This window comes from Nicotiana tomentosiformis, chromosome 6 (assembly GCF_000390325.3).
Source record: "Nicotiana tomentosiformis chromosome 6, ASM39032v3, whole genome shotgun sequence".
In the NCBI taxonomy this organism is placed as follows: domain Eukaryota; kingdom Viridiplantae; phylum Streptophyta; class Magnoliopsida; order Solanales; family Solanaceae; genus Nicotiana; species Nicotiana tomentosiformis.
Genome location: NC_090817.1, coordinates 19477371 through 19494379, shown reverse-complemented (window position 1 = coordinate 19494379; position 17009 = coordinate 19477371). Strand labels below are relative to the sequence as shown.

Here is a 17009-nt window from a genome sequence, read left to right as displayed (position 1 = left end):
GGGAAACAGTTCTGGGATTATTCAAAATGAAAAGGAAGTTGCAAGTGAGGCACACATTAAGCTTGAAAATGAACTCAAATCTGTGAAATCTAGTCTGTGTGCTGAACTTGAAAGAAACAAATAACTTCAAGAAGATCCAGGCAAAGTTAAAAATGACCTAGAAAAATCTCTAAAGTGGACCTGGTCCTCTGATACAATTACTTCCATGTATACAAGCAATGGTGGGAACATGCAGGGAGTTGGGTTCCAAAAGAAAAAGACTCCCTACAATCCACATAGCAAGTATGTTACTGTTCCTGATAACTGGCTTTACACTCACTGTGGAAACACTAGACACTTTAAAGAAAACTGTAAGGCTAGAATTCAGTCCCAACAAAAAAATAAGGTTTTTATTGAAAAGGTAATTGCTGCTACGGAACTTGGTCCTTCCGTTAAAAAATATGTATTGCCTGCTTGGACAAAAAGAAGTTTAATTCACCCTTTTCCTCACTACAAGGGACTCAAACTTGTTTGAGTTCCTAAGTCTAATCATTGATTCTCTTGTGCGGGAAGCAGTGAACGGAAGCATCCAAAAATGGCATATTGATAGTGGCTGCTCCAAGCACATGACTGGAAGCATCGATGATTTCCTTTCACTCAAAGCCCTGCAAGGAAGGAGCGTGTCCTTCCGCAATGGCAAAACGGAATACATTCTGGGAGTAGGAAGAATTGGGAAGACACTCACTCACTCAATCTAAAATGTGTATTATGTAAACGGTTAAAATATAGACTACTGAGTATTTCTCAAATCTGCGACAAAGGAAACAAAGTGGAATTTGTGTCAAAACTCTACACAGTCACAAATCTCATGTTTGGTGAAGTGGTCATGATGGCAAAAAGATACAAAAACATTTATGTTGCTGATTTTGAATCCTTGCACAATGGGGATCTCGTATGTCTGAGTGCTGTTGATGATGATGTTGAACTGTGGCACAGAAGTTTGGGACATGCAAGTTTTATGTTGCTGAACAAATTAGTCAAGAAGGACCTGGTTCGTGGGCTGCCAAAGTCAAGTTTCAAAGATCACAAGGTGTGTGATGCATGTGTGAAAGGAAATCAAGTCAGGTCCTCTTTAAAGAAGTAAGCACCTCAAAGCCACTTGATCTCCTCCATATGGATATGTGTGGACCTATAAGGGTGCCAAGTAGAGGAGGAAAGAAGTACATTTTCATCATAGTGGATGACTACTCCAGATTCACCTGGACTTGGTTCCTCGGAACTAAGGATGAAACTTTTTCAGTGTTTGCTGCTTTTGTGAAGAAGATTCAAGTGAAAATGAGCCATAATGTGGTGAGTATAAGATCTGATCACGGCACAGAGTTTGACAACACAAAATTCGACGAATTCTGTGCTGAAAATGGTCATAATTGTTTGGCTCCAAGAACACCCCAACAAAATGGTGTTGTGGAGAGAAAAAATAGGACTCTTGAAGACATGGCAAAGACAATACTGATCGACAGTGGTGTTGTAAAACATTTTTGGGCAGAGGCAGTGAACACTGCATACTACTTGGTGAACAAGTGCATAATCAGCTCTCTCTTGAATAAAACCCCGTATGAACTGCGGAACGGGAGAAAACCCAAGCTAACACATTTGAGGACGTTTGGCTGCAAACATTTTGTTCTCAATAATGGGAAGGAAGCACTGGGAAAATTTGATGCCAAAACTGATGAAGGAATCTTTCTCAGCTATTCATCACAAAGCAAAGCTTAGAAGGTCTACAACAAAAGAACTCAATGTGTTGAGGAAAGCATACATGTGATCTTTGAAGAATCACACCACCTATGTGGGAAATATTCATATGATAAGATTGATCAAGATGGAGAGCAGTCAAAGGTACATGGTGAAGTCATTGATATGGCAAATGGAAAGGCTGGCATGATTAGTCGGGTCAAATAATCAAATGAAGATAGTGCAGTTGTATCTCCAACTGATGTAGAGGAACATGGTCCCTCAATCACAACAACTGAAGCAGAGAACATAGTTGTTGATACCGTACAAAGAACCCCTGATGTTGAGTTGAGAAGTGGCACTCATGTATATAATGGATCTCATTCAGAGGAACCTAGATCCTTTCACATCCTCTTCAAAATGTGATCACTCCTCTTGACTCAGGGATTCAAACTAGATCAAAGTCAAAAACTCACTTGCCTTCTCAGCCTTTCTCTCTCAAATTGAGCCCAAAAATATCAAGGAAGCATTGAAAGATGCTAACTGGATTACTTCTATACAAGATGAACTCCATCAATTTGAGAGGAAAAGTGTATGACACCTGGTTCCTCGACCCTCAGACAAAACTGTTATAGGAACTAGGTGGGTGTTCATAAACAAACTTGATGAGTTTGGGAACACAACAAGGAACTAGGCAAGGTTAGTAGTCCAAGGCTATAATCAAGAAGAAGGTATCGACTATGATGAAACGTTTGCTCTAGTTGCTCGAATGTAAGCCATCAGAATCCTCATCGCCTTTTCATCTCATATGGAATTCAAATTGTTCCAAATGGATGTCAAAAGTGCATTTCTGAACGGATATCTAAAGGAAGAAGTCTTTGTCAAACAACCACCTGGTTTTGAATGTCATGAGCATCCTGAGCATGTATTCAAACTTGACAAGGCATTATATGGACTGAAGCAGCCCCCTCGTGCATAGTATAAAAGGTTGTCCAAATTCCTCCTTGAAAATGGCTTTACAAGAGGAAAAATTGACAACACCCTATTTATGAAGAAACAGGGATGGAACCTGATCATTGTGAAAATCTATGTTGACGACATCATCTTTGGTGCAATAAATGATTCCCTGTGTGAAGGGTTTGCAAAACTTATGGGAAGTGAGTTTGAAATAAGCATGATGAGGGGATTGAATTTTTTTCTTAGGACTACAAGTTAAGCAAACTCCTAAGGGCACGATGATAAGTCGACATAAGTACATTAAAGAGCTCTTAAAGAGATTATAGATGGAAAGTTCAAAAATCATTGCTACCCCTATTGCCACTACCACTCATCTGGACATGGATGAACCTGGTTCTCCTATGAACGACACTATGTACAGAGGTATCATTGGTTTACTCTTGTATCTCACAACTAGTAGACTAGATATTGTGTTCAATGTGAGATTATGTACTAGATTTCAATCTATTCTAAAGGAATCTCATCTGAAGGCTACCAAGAGAATTCTAATGTATCTCAAAGGAACACATGACTTGGTTTTCTACTACCCTTTAGGAGATAATTTTGACTTGATTGGGTATGCTGACACTGATTATGCTGGTTATCTAGTGGATAGAAAAAGCACTGGCATGGCACATTATCTGGGATCGTGTATGATTTCATAGGGTACAAGAAAACAAAACTATATGGCTCTTTCAACTGCAGAAGCTGAATATGTGGCAGCTGCCTCTTGCTGTGCTCAATTGATGTGGATCAAGCAGCAACTGGAGGACTTTGGTGTATTCTCTGATTGTATGCCATTACTGTGTGATAACACCAGTGCTCTCAACATGGCAAAGAATCCAGTTCAGCATAAAATAACCAAGCACATTGATGTGCGATATCATTTTCTCAGAGATCATATTGAAAAAGGTCTTATCTGCATGAAGTTCTGCAAAATAGAAGACCAAGTAGCAGATATCTTCACTAAAGTACCAAGCATAGAGCACTTTGAAAAGAATCATTGGCACTGGGGTTGATAAAATAAAACTGAGCACATGGTCCCTCAATGATTGGCTACGAAAGAATGAATAGGTAAAACAACTAAAAAGTGTTTTCTGGCAAGTTCTAACTCATTTCTATACCGTTACAGGTAGACACACATGGCAATTACAGAGCAAACAAGAAGCTAGTGTCATTGCATCTTGGTAAAAGGGTGAGGCTCACATATACAAAACTAAATCAAGGAACCTGGTTCCCTTGACTCAGGTTAGTAGTTTCTTTTTACTCTCATGCATATCTTTTTAATGGCTATAAAAGTGCCACATCATTAAAATTTCAGTTTCTCTTTTTCATCTCTTTAGAACCCAAACGACGTGCTCGTTACTAAATGACTCGTCTACCCAGCAATATATACCCATTTGTAACAAGTCCCTCACGCTCTTTAAATAAACCCAAACATTGTCTCTTTCATAACTATTCACATCAACGCAAAAAATTCCCCTTTTCTCTCAAAACCAAACACTCTTTCTCTTTTGTTCTCACTGCAAATCTTTACTATGTCTGAAAATCTAGAAGCCTCAAACATTTCCAGTATAGTCCCCACTGTGTCTTCATCTCATAAAGCATAGGAACGAGAGTCTCATTCCCCTATGTCACCCAGTTAAAACTCTACACCAGACCCCCAACCACCTACTACTTCCTCTCTAACCCAACCGAGTGTTGGCTCTCACCGGAGTCGCAAGACTCAGAACAACAAAAGGTTTATTGTTGCGACCTCGCCTTTTGCCTTGCCGGAAAAAATGGCTGAGGGAGAAACGGTAGATGATGACGAAGGTCAGGAAGTTTCCAGTGTGAAAGTTGAAGAGATCGTTGAAGCCCAACAGACTGTGGTTCGTAGTAGTGAAGGTTCAACAACGACCATTCCAAGCTTAGATTTGAATGTTGCCAACTCCACAGGTAATATTCCTCATGTGTAAATATACTTTGGGGATAAATGAATAAGAAACCATTGAGAATATGTTGTTAAGCACTGCTGAGGGAGGTTTGGTTGGTGGTTATGAGGATGTTAATTAGACCATTGTGTCTCAAGGGGAAGGTGAAGTCATCAGGAAGAGGGTAAGGAACTGGTGCCTCTTGGAAATCTAGCACCTGATAGTACTACTGAGGAAACAAATGAGGGACCTTTTCCCTTATCCCAAGAGGAGCCCTCTGCTCCTACATAGGATGAAACTCCCTGCTATTCAAAAGAGCCCTAAGCCAGTACTGATCATGGTCTCTCTCCTCACTTCGATGCTGAGCCGTTAAACTTTGTCATTCCTGAGATGAGATCTCTATCGGAAGAGAAAAATAAAAATAGTGAGGAAGACTATGATGATATGCATGTAGCAAGCTTCATGGCTGCTAGAAGTGGAAGAGCAGTTCCTAATGCACCCACTCTTAAAAGACCCACTACCAGGTTGCAAAAGAAGGAAGCCCTTGAAACTATTCTGAAGAAAAATAAAGAAGAGAAGAAAATTAGGAAGTTGGTGAAAGGGGGAAAGCTGGTGAATGAGGGAGAAGTGCCTCCAGCACTTGTTGTTAATGTTGACGATGAAGAGGTGAGTGAGGAGCCTGCTTCCTTAATTTGTAAGTCCTCTAAGAAACCTGCGATTCTAAAACCCAGGAGAGAGCCATATGCGAAAGCTGTAGAATTTGAAAATATTGAGGTAGACAAGTCTGGTGAGAAGGTGTCTGAGAAGTCTGATGAGAAAGTGTCTAAGAAGTCTGCAAAGAAAGAGAAAAGTGTGAGAAAGTCTGTGAAAAGGAAGGTTGGTGACAATGAGGAACATGGTTCCTCCAAGAAGGCCAAAGTAAGTGTGGCCAAGGATGAAAGCAGAGCAAACTTGAGAAAACAGAGGGTATTGTGAGGTAGAACATTTTCCCCTGACATTTTGGACATGACAGGGATGCGTCAACTGATTGATATTTTTGAGTTTCAAAAGTGGATATACTTGTTCACCAATGAGAGCCCCAAGGTGTATAAGGAAGAAGTGTGTAGCTTCTATACAGACATGTTCACAGTGAAATATGATAATATTTGCTTGAAGGTGAATGGAGTAGACTATGTGATGGACGAGGCTGTATTGGGGAACATTTTAGGGGTGCCTACTAAAGGGATCTCATCTATTGAGGGGACTTATTCTCCCAATTTCAGAAGTGTCATTCTGAAGGATGATGTTGTGCAACAGGGGGAACGGGTGCACAAGAAGGCCCTCCTGCCAGTGTATCAATTATTGTTCTATATGGTGAACAAGGTCTTGCTTCCATGTGCAGAAAGGAATTCCATTATGTCAAGAGGAGACTTGTTCCTAATGGAAGCACTGGATGCATACACTACTATCAATCTGCATGGACTCATGATAGAGCACATGAAAAAAGTGGCAGATTTTAAGGATGGTAATCATGGGTTGCCTTATGGGTTCTTACTCACTAAGGTGTTTAACTTTTTCAAAGTCTCTTTGGGAAAAGCAATAACGGGAACTCGCAAGCAAGCCTTCTCCAAAACAACCTTAGAGGAGTGTGAGTGCATTGATAAGAAAGGAGGGGTTGGCAGCAATTCCACTATCTCACAATTGATTGATGCTCAGAATGCTTCAACTGAGAAGATAAGGAGGCTGAAGGCACGAAATGCCATTCTTGAAGGGCAGCTTAGTAAGGCTCAGGAGGCACCTGGTTCTAGCAGTGCACAAGGCACAGAGGTTGACCGTTTGACCAAGGAAAATGTAGATCTCAGGAAACAGGTTGAGGACCTGAAGGAGCGGTTTCTTAACGAGAAAGTGTCTGCAAATGCCTGAATGGATATTCTCCTCCGAACTCTTGCCTCTTCATCCCTGCCTCCCCCTTCTAGTGCTTCTTAAAACAGTTTCCCTTTCCAGTGTCCAGTTCAAAGCTGTTTGTCCTATATCTTGGTCCCTTTGGTTTGTTGTTTTTGGTGGATGGTACTTATTAAGTTGTTTTATTTTGTGAATGGTTGTGTAACAAATGATACTGTTAATTATGCTCCCTTTTATTTACAATTAATGAGTTTCCTGTCTTTTTACTATGCATGCTTTACTTTTATGCTCTGTTCTTAGCCATGTTTGTGTGCACACATGTGGCATGAGTTAACCATGCTAGACTTATTTTTTTATTACTTGTGACTAATCTTTTTATGATGCCAGAAGGGGGAAAATGTATTGAGGGGGAACAAGTTCAGGGGGAATATTGTATGGTATTTTGATTCTGAGGGGGAACTTCAATTACAAGTTTGTCATCATCAAAAAGGGGAAAATTGATAGGTTATGTGCCCTGTTATATTTTGATGATCTAACAAAGATAATGATAAGAACTAGATGGGGAACCTATTAAACATCCTCAAAGTGCTCAAGAACAACAAGTCTCAAGTCAGGCACAAGTTCCAACAATCAGAGTCAAAGAGATGACAAAGGGAACATATGGACATCAGTTCCCTTGCTGACTGTACCAGTCAACTTCTCACAGCTGTAAAGTCGTTGCAACTATTCCTCTGCACACACGCAACAGTATGAACAGTCCAACAACCACTTTATGGGGAATGCCTTGTACCAGATATTATTTGCATCATCCAAGTGACATCACTTGGATATTATTAACATGAAGCAATGAAGAAAATACACACTTGCACATCCGAGAATTAATCAAGTTTCCTCTCAAGTGTGTTGCCATCTTGCATGTGACTTTCAGGCTTCAAGAACAAAGAACAACATAACGAAGGACCAGTTTCCAGGATTGTGTTATTATATGTCCTTAGTTGTGTTGCACCTTTGTTAGAGTTATTTACTTGTAATTCCTACTTAGCATAGCTAGAAGCATTGTGTAGGGAACCATTTGTAAAACTATAAACCTTGTGTTTGTGTCTTGGCTAGAGTTAGTCGAGTTGTCAGCTTTGTAATAGAATTATTACAAAGAGGCTTGTAATAGAGTTATTACAAGTGAGTAAGGGATTAAGAGTTTAATTCCTAGGTTACAAGAGGTTATAATCTAAAATTTTCTCGATTAGTGAAGTTGAAATCCTACGAGTGTAGGTCGTGGTTTTTAATCCTGTGAGCTGGGAGTTTTTCACGTAAAACTCAGCCGTATCATTTACTTATCTCTTATTGTGTGTATTCTGTGAGAACTGATAGAGAACCAGGTTCTCTATACAGTTTGGTGGACCCTAAGTTTCTATCAGTGGCAGATGCTACCACCTCAAAGGAAGCTTGGGAGATTTTACAAAATTCTCTCCAAGGAGTTGACAAGGTGAGGAAGGTAAAACTTCAAACTCTAAGGGCTGATTTTGAAGTTTTAAAAATGAAGGAATCCAAATGCATATCGGATTATTGTTCAAAAGTGAAGGCTGTTATGAATCAATTAAGAAGATACGGGGAGGATATAGAAGATGTCCGTGTGATAGCAAAGATACTTCGCACTTTAACACCGAAATTCAATTTTGTGGAGTGTGTTATTGAAGAGTCTAAAGATTTATACTCCATGTTGGTGGAGCAATTGGAGGGTTCTTTACAGGCCCATGAAGAAAAGACCAAGAGGATACAAGAAGTTCCACTAAAGCAACTTCTTAAAACTTAGGCATCATTTAAGGATTATAGAGGTGAAAAGAGTTATCGAGAAAATGGACGATGTCGTGGCGGTCATGGAAGAGGAAATGGTAAAAACTTCAACAATGAAGTTAAAATCCACCAAACATTCAGAGGTCGTGGTCGTGATCAAAGAGGAGGAAGAGGACGTGGCTACTATCAAGAAAATAATAGACAAAGACATGACAAATTAAAAATTGAGTGTTATAATTATCATAAATTTGTCCATTACTCTTGGGAATATCGTAGCAATGTTGAAGAGAAAGCTAACCTTGTTGATGACAAGAAAGAAGAAGATGAGTCAATATTGTTGCCTGCACTCAAAGAAGAAGACATAGATGATTTTAGCTCATGGTATTTGGATAATGGAGCAAACAATCATATGTGTGGATGCAAAGAGAAGTTTGTGGAGATCAATAAAATGGTGAAAGGTAATGTGTCCTTTGGAGATACCTCAAAGATTTAAATCAAAGAGATAAATGTAATTTTGATCTCCTTTAAAAATGGTAGCCACAAGTTAATTCAAGATGTTTATTATGTGCCAAAATTGAAAAGTAATATTTTGAGTTTGGACCAACTTCTTGAAAAGGAATATGGCATCCACATGAAAAATATGCATCTTTGGCTTAGATATTCAAGTGAAATTCTAATTGTAAAAGTGCATATGGCAAAGAATAGATTATTTTCTCTAAATCTTAAGACAATTGATGTAACATGTTTGAAGGCTAATGTGCAAGATGAATCATAGTGTTGGCACATGCGATTTGGGTACTTGAATTTTGAAGCACTCAAATCAATGGGAGAAAAGAACATGGTGCATGAGATACCATCAATCAACCATCCCAATCAATTGTGTGAAGCTTGTCTTCTTGGAAAACATGCAAGAATTTTTTTTTCCGAATGAGTCCATGTCAAGAGCAACCAAGCCACTGCAACTTGTTCATACTAATGTGTGTGGGCCAGTCAATCCATCTTCCTTTGGTAAAAGTAAATACTTTCTGCTCTTCATTGATGACTTTAGTAGAAAGGCTTGGGTTTATTTTTTGAACCAAAATATGAAATTTTTGTTTCTTTTAAAAATTTCAAAGTACTTGTGGAAAAAGAAAGTGGCTATGAAATAAAAGCTTTAAGGTCTGATAGAGGAGGCGAATTTACTTCAAAAGAATTTAATGACTTTTGTCAATCTCATGGAATTCATCGCCCTCTAACGGTACCTTATTCACCCCAACAAAATGGAGTTGCAAAGAGAAAGAATCGAATAATTCGTAATATGGCTAGATGTATGTTGAAAGATAAAAGCATGCCCAAGAAATTTTGGGCCGAAGCTGTTTCTTGTGCAGTTTAATTGAACAATAGGTCTCCAATAAGAAATGTGAGAGATCAAACCACTTAAGAAGTATGGAGTGTAAAAAACCCAATTGTCAAGTATTTAAAAATCTTTGGGAGCATAGCCTATGCTTTTGTGCCACAGCAAGGGAGAGCAAAGCTTGACGATCGAAGTGTCAAGCATATGTTTGTTGGCTATGATACGAGTTCAAAAGGCCACAAGTTATACAACCCATCAACAACAAGGTGGTGGTGAGTCATGATGTTGAATTTAATGAAGAATTATCATGGAATTGGGAAGCTCAGGAAGAAACTTTATATGATTTTCTTCCATACTTTGGTGATGAAGAAGAACCAGAGACCGTGAAACCTGTGCAAGATGCAACCCCACCTCCTTCACCAACTAATGTTGCATCTCCTCCTTCTCAAGAAAGTTCAAATGAACAACCGCAAAGGACAAGGAGCATTCAAGAGCTCTATGATGGCACGGAAGAAGTCACTAATTTTGATTTTTTATATTGTCTCTTTGGTAATAGTGAACTAATAAACTTTGATGAAGATGTTTTAGACAAAAGGTGGAGACAATCCATGAAGGAGGAGATCGAGTCAATAAAAAAGAACAACACTTGGGAGTTAACAACTCTTCCCAAGGGTCATCGAGCAATTATAGTGAAATGCGTATACAAGATAAAGAAGAATGCTGATGGAGATGTGGAGAGATACAACGCACGACTTGTAGCTAAAGGCTACAAGTAAAGGCAATGTGTTTCCAATAAGAAAGTACAATTCAAATATGTGAAGTCTCATGATCAAGCTACGGATAGTTTTACAATGCCTCTCAAGTTTGATGACTTTAAGAGATTGAGATCAAGACTTCGAATGAAGAAAAAAAATCAAAATTAAAGGAGAGATTTGTAGGGTAAGCCTCAATAATTAAAAGAGAAAGAAAAAAGCTAAAGAAAACAAACAAACTCACAATTTGGTTACAGAAGTTACAGGAAGTAACTTGGGCGGTGGAACAAGTTGTTAGCCAATTTGCAATCTTTGGTTTTGGACAGCATTCATTTAACTATAAATAGGGACGATGCTGCCTCATTTCATGTACACCAAAAATCAGAGTGAACGCGAGCATAGAAAGAGTAATCTAACAGATTGTAATTTGTGAGATAAATGAAGAGTGTGAGTAATATCGTAGTGTGGTATTTAAAATAAAGAATGTTATTTTTTTAAAAATTACAGTAATCTCTTGACACTATCAAATTATAATATTATAGTTGTATTATATTGCTTTACTCGGGTATTATATTTTATCCCGTTAAAAGTTTTGATCGTTGTTACTCTCTTGTGGTATTATTATTTATCGTGGATATTATAACTAGGTGAAATATTATATTTTCCGGACAAATTCAACGGGGAGCTATCAAAAGTGCCCTTTTCTTTTCTTTTTTTTATATGTTTTTTTTTAATCTGTTCTTTTCTCTTTTTGCTTTCATTGCTCTTCTTCTGGAATGAGATAAGTCTGCGATGAGATAATTTTTGGACAGAGGTAAGAGACTGATGAGATAATTTACTCTCTCTGTTTTAATATGTTTGAACTTATTTGACAGAGCGCGGAATATAAGAAAAAAAAATAAACTTTTGAAACTTATGGCTTAAAACAATCCATAAACAGTTGTGTGATTATAAATTATTTTAGTAAGGGTTAAAATAGAAGTTTAAAGTTACATTCTTTTAAAATTTAAAAAAATTTCATTAGTTTAGAAACGGACTAAAAATAGAAATAGGTTCATTCTTTTTAAAAGGGGAAGAAGTAATTATTAATATAATTAACTTTGACAAAGACCTAAGTATGTTAACCCAAATCCAGAAATAGTTTATGTTGTGTGATTACTTAACTTGTTCAATGTTTTTCGAATAAAAATATTCTACATTTTATTTTGGAAAAATTACTTATTGGCATTTGAAAATAGGCACATAGCACAGTGACAGTCAAATTAGTACGTTCTGCAAAATCAGCGTTTGTTGCATGCAGCAACATTGCATGTACGACCGGCAAATTCAATTTTCCTTTCTTTCCTTTTCTTGAAATAGTACATGGGAAAAAATTGTGATTAGTGAAAAATTAGCTAGTCTCCTCTAGTATGGTGAAGCTTCTCCGGCAGTACGCAGAGACAGATCCAAAATTTAAATTTTATGGTTCAATATTTAAGGTTCTTAACATTGAACTTATTATATTCTTAAAGTTATGAATTCATATCGACTATTTATTACAATTTTAATAAATTTTTACGCATAATTTATGCTCCGTGTCAAAAATTATGAATTCAGTTAGGGTACAATACTACATTCACCCCTGGCAGTGCGTTGCTGGTCTGAAATTATTCAAGGCATTCTGGCGCTTCAACCATGCCTTCCAGGTAGCTCCCCCTCATTTTTTATCAATATGAAGTAAGATGTCAAATCATTTACTCTTATGTCCCATTTTATGTCTGTCCCCAAAATAATGATAACTTTCCATAGTTAGAAAAGATTTGGTTGTTATATTCTCATTTTATTATTAATGAGATATATGGTCAGTATGATTTATTTTAGATTACAGGTCTCAAAAGTCTTTTATATTTTTTAAAATTATTTCTAACATGATTCTTTTATTTCTATATCGAACAAAATCTACATATTTAGGCACTACTTAAAATGTATTGTAATTCATTATTTTTTATTATTAAATATTTTTGGAAGGCACTAGGTTATGCTAAAGACAGTAAAGGGGCTCTAACTTTTGATATTCTTGAAATTCTCAAGTAGTACACAGTTAGAAACTCCGGGATAATAGACTCACCTTTCTATTTTTCTCCACTCAAATATTAGGCTTTTGTCTACAATAAAGTCGAACCCCTGACGTGTGCCTAACACGCAAATAACACGTTGTGGCTATTTTTAATTTAAACAATTGGGTTGAGCGACTAATTAGGTTAATTCTTCTTAATTGTATCTACTCCCGTCAATACATATGTATAAACCCATACTCTTACAGAACCTTGTCTTACATTAAGGTGATGCTAGTTAGATATATTCTCATTAGAAATTAAATGGATTGACCTAAAGTAGTGCAGCAAGGTGAAACTGTCCAAAGCAATATAAACAAAAATCTTTAAGAACAAGTACTACCTGTGCATGCCATATAACGCATTGTTTTGTAAACTCTCAATAACATGATAGTTAATTACAGGAAAAACATGCATGTCAGTTACAATGCATTCAAAACTAAAGAAATTGTTGCCTTGAGAAGCTCTAATAGAAAATTATCACGTGCCATGACAAAATATGGTTCAAGAATCATTTCTAAGTAGAAGGGAGCTCTAAACTTGGCCTACATTATGAAACCCATATTAATCTGGTTCTCAGAGTTTTGTTGTGTTGAAAGAGAAAAGGACTGGTATTTGGTTTCTATTGATTAACTTTGCTTGGGTTGTTTTAATTTTTTTCCCATGGAAATTCGTTAGCTAATCTTTGTCTATGTCTATGGAAATTCCAGTACCTTAGAGATGCTCCTACAATAGTCATGATCTAGTCTCCTCACGTTCTTCTGTTTTATCAAGTTCTTCAGACCCATGTTTTACACTTCTAATGCAGTTTTCAAACTTTTCATACTCTGCTGAGAAGAGGCCTCGCTCCTCTTGTGTTCTTTCAGTATCTCCATTCAACTGCAAATAATCAACACACGGAGCCCAACTGTGAATATTTGGCTTCCACGTTGACTCACTTGCTAAGATTGCTTTCTTCAATGTTTCAACTGCCTTCTTCATCTGATTGTGTAAATAATATCCAAATGCCAGATGATCCCACATTCTATAGTTTGGCCTCTTCCCACTCCCCAAGAGTCTTTCTATAATCGATTCAGCCTTTTCCAAATGACCCTTCCTGCCGTAAATGGCTATGAGCAAATTTGGAATTCCAATGTCAAAATGTCACGACCCAACACTCTAACCTGTCGTGATTGCGCCTATCAATAGTACTAGGTAAGCCGACCTTTCAAAATACTTCAATATTTCATAAAAAGGATAATTCAAAATATTTTCATACTAGAAATTTTTACAAAAATCGGAGTTGAGTTTAAAATAAAATGCGGAAAGATAGCCCCAAACATCGGGGTGTAACCAAGTCATGAGCATCTAGATATCCAGTCTAATAAAAACAGTGTCTAAGTATCAATACAGGAAAGAAAGAAAACATAGAAGGAGAGACAAGGTCTGCAGACACCGGCAGCTACCTCCGGTCGCGCACGAAGTCAACGACCTCCGTGATCAAACACACCTGGATCTGCACATGAAGTGCAGAGTGTAGTATGGGTACAACCAACTCAGCAAATAACAGAAATAAATAAGGAACTGAGAAGGTAGTGACGAGCTATACAAATACAGTTCATTTTCAATAATTCCAGCAAAGAATAGACATGCTTTCAAATCCGGCAGTTCAAATCAAATCAGTTTTATACGGTTACAATGCAGGTAAATCCGGATATAGAATCTTTCAGAAATTTCACGATAATGACAGATAGCAACTAAGTGCATCAACAAATGAAAAAAAAAGAAGCAAGTATAGCCTCTCAGGACAACAACCACTCAACTCGTTACAACAGCTCAATCACACGGCTCTCAGCCCTCAGTACTCACACTCAATAGGTACTTGCGCTCACTGGGGTTGTGCAGACTCCGGAGGGGCTCCTTTCAGTCCAAGCGCTATATCCGCATGGACAACTCAAGTGATGTACGGATAACTCACGTGCTATAGTATCAATATGTGGAACTGCACGGACAACTCACGTGCCATAGTATCAATATGTGGAACCGCACGGACAACTCACTGCTGCACGGACAACTCACGTGCTATAGTATCAATACCTCACAGACAGGCCCTCGGTCTCTCTCAGTCATCAACCTCTCTAATCTCTCGGGCTCTCGAAAATCACAAAGATCGGCCCAAACAAATATAACATAGTGTATCAACAAGAGTCAAGAAGAGGCTGAGATATGATACGCAAGTAAAACCATGACTGAGTACAAGACAACAATCAGCAAGTAATTCAATAAGTATGCAACTTTTGCGGGTCCCAACAGTACCATCACATAGTCTAAGCATGATTTCTAACATAATTTGCAGCTAAATTTCTATAACACAAGGAGAGCATATAGCTAGCAATAAGTTATTCAACTTTACAGTTTCACGGAAGTCCCAATTCCTACGGTACACGTCCACACGCCCGTCACCTCCAAAATACTCACATAATCCAATAATTCGGGATTTCATACCCTTAAAACCAGATTTAAAACTGTTACTTACCTCAAATCCTACTTTGCAATGCCTTTGCCCCTCAAATCAATCTCCAAAGGCTCCAAATCTAGCTACAAGCAATACGATATAATTAATATAGGCTAAAAGAATCAATTTCACAAGAAAAATACGAAATTAGAAGCCAAAATCAGAAATCGGCTCAAACCCGGCCCCCGGGCCCACGTCTCAAAATTTCGATAAAAGTCACAAAACCCGAAAGCCCATTCACTCACGAGTCTAACCATACTAAATTCATCAAAATCTGACATCATTTGGTCCTCCAAATCCACAAAATCCACTCTCCAATTCTCAAGCCCTAAACCCCCAATTTTCATTTCAAAATCTCGCTAATTAGGTGGGAAAATTAGTGGGGAATCAAGATTTATGATTTTTTAAAAAAGTACAAGAAGCTTACCTCAATAATCCCCTCGAAAATCTTCTCCAAAATCGCCTAAGTCCGAGTCTCAAATGGTGAAATAAGACTAAAATCGCGAACCCTTATTTTTTAAACCTTCTGCCCACACTTTTCGCACTTGCGGCCCTATTTCCGCACCTGCGGAACAGCTCCTACACAAAAATATCTGCACTTGTGGAACCCACTAAAAATACTGGGCTCGCACCTGTGCTTCAGGTCTTGCACCTGCGGAGTCGCTCCTGGGCCCTTCCTCCGCTTATGCGGAAATGCCAAACTTTTCTTTTTCGCATTTGCGGCCCATCCTCGCATATGCGGACTCACAGATGCGCATCCTTTCTCGCACATGCGCCCCCTGCCCTTCCTGGCCTTGCCCGCATCTGCGGCCTCCTCTTCGCTTCTACATGTCCGCATCTGCGGTTTCCCACTCGCAGGTGCGATTACACCAGCGGGAACAACACTTCAGCTATCCTTCAACATCAAACTTTGATTCGTTAACCACCCGAAATCGTCCCAAGGTCCCGGACCTCAACCAAACATACCAACAAGTCTTATAACTCGCTACGAACTTAGTTAAATCCTCCAATCACTTCGAACAACACTAAAAACACAAATTATACACGGATTCAAGCCTAATGAACTTTGAAATTTTCAAACGCTACAAACGACGCCAAAATCTATCAAATCATGTCCGATTGACCACAAATTTTGCAAACAAGTCATAAATGATTCCAAAAACCTACTCCAACTTCAAAAATTCCAATCCGACCCCGATATCAAAAAGTCAACCCCCGGTCAAACTTTCCAAAAATTTGACTTTCGCCGTTTCAAGCCTAAATTAGCTACGGACCTCAAATTCACAGTCCGGACACGCTCCCAAGTCCAAAATTACCTAACGGAGCTAACAGGACCGACGTAACTCCATTCCGGAGTCGTCTTCACATAATTCTGACTATAGTCAAAATCTTAAAACTTAAGCTTCCCTTTTATGGACTAAGTATCCCAAAACACTCCGAAACCAAAAACAAGACCTCCCGACAAGTCACATAAGGAACAGATACGAGAAAAGCAGTAAATAGGGGATCGGGGCTAATACACTCAAAACGACTGGCCGGGTCGTTACACAAAATATACCTCTTTCGCTTCCCACTCGGCATATATCATCTCTGCACCATCAATATCATATAACTTTTCCAGTCCACATATCATGGAAAGTATAGGAGAATGCATCACCAGCAATTCCCTTATCTTCCATCTCCAACACCAATGACTAACATATGCTAGAGGTAGCAAATGGCCGACTAGGTCAAAACAAGTTAAATTAATGAACAAGTCATGATAGGTGTTTTAAAAGGCGTGGGCGTAAGGCGATATCCGTTTGGGAAATATTAAGATACTAGCGGACAAGAGAAAAAATTGGGAAAGACCATGAATTAAAGCTTCAATAATCAATAAAAAAGGTCTTGAGTTTTAAATTTAATACATTTGAGATCCTTTTTAAAACTTTTGAGAATTTGGGTATTATATGAAGGACTTATTCACAAATTTTGTTTTAATTTGAAAAAGTCTTTGGGGCTTACGCCTCACTATAAAAATGCGCCTCAACGCCAGGACGTACGCCC

The 17009-nt window shown here is 38.3% G+C and overlaps 1 long non-coding RNA gene across 1 annotated transcript in view; it reads right to left on the bottom strand.

The window, feature by feature from the left end:
* LOC108943697 (uncharacterized) overlaps positions 1 to 16618 on the bottom strand; it is a 51281-nt gene extending 34663 nt beyond the window's left edge. The window contains exon 1 of the long non-coding RNA XR_011408380.1: positions 16522 to 16618. This is a non-coding gene — a long non-coding RNA (uncharacterized lncRNA). The remainder of the gene's footprint in view (positions 1 to 16521) is intronic.
* Positions 16619 to 17009: the final 391 nt, after the last annotated feature.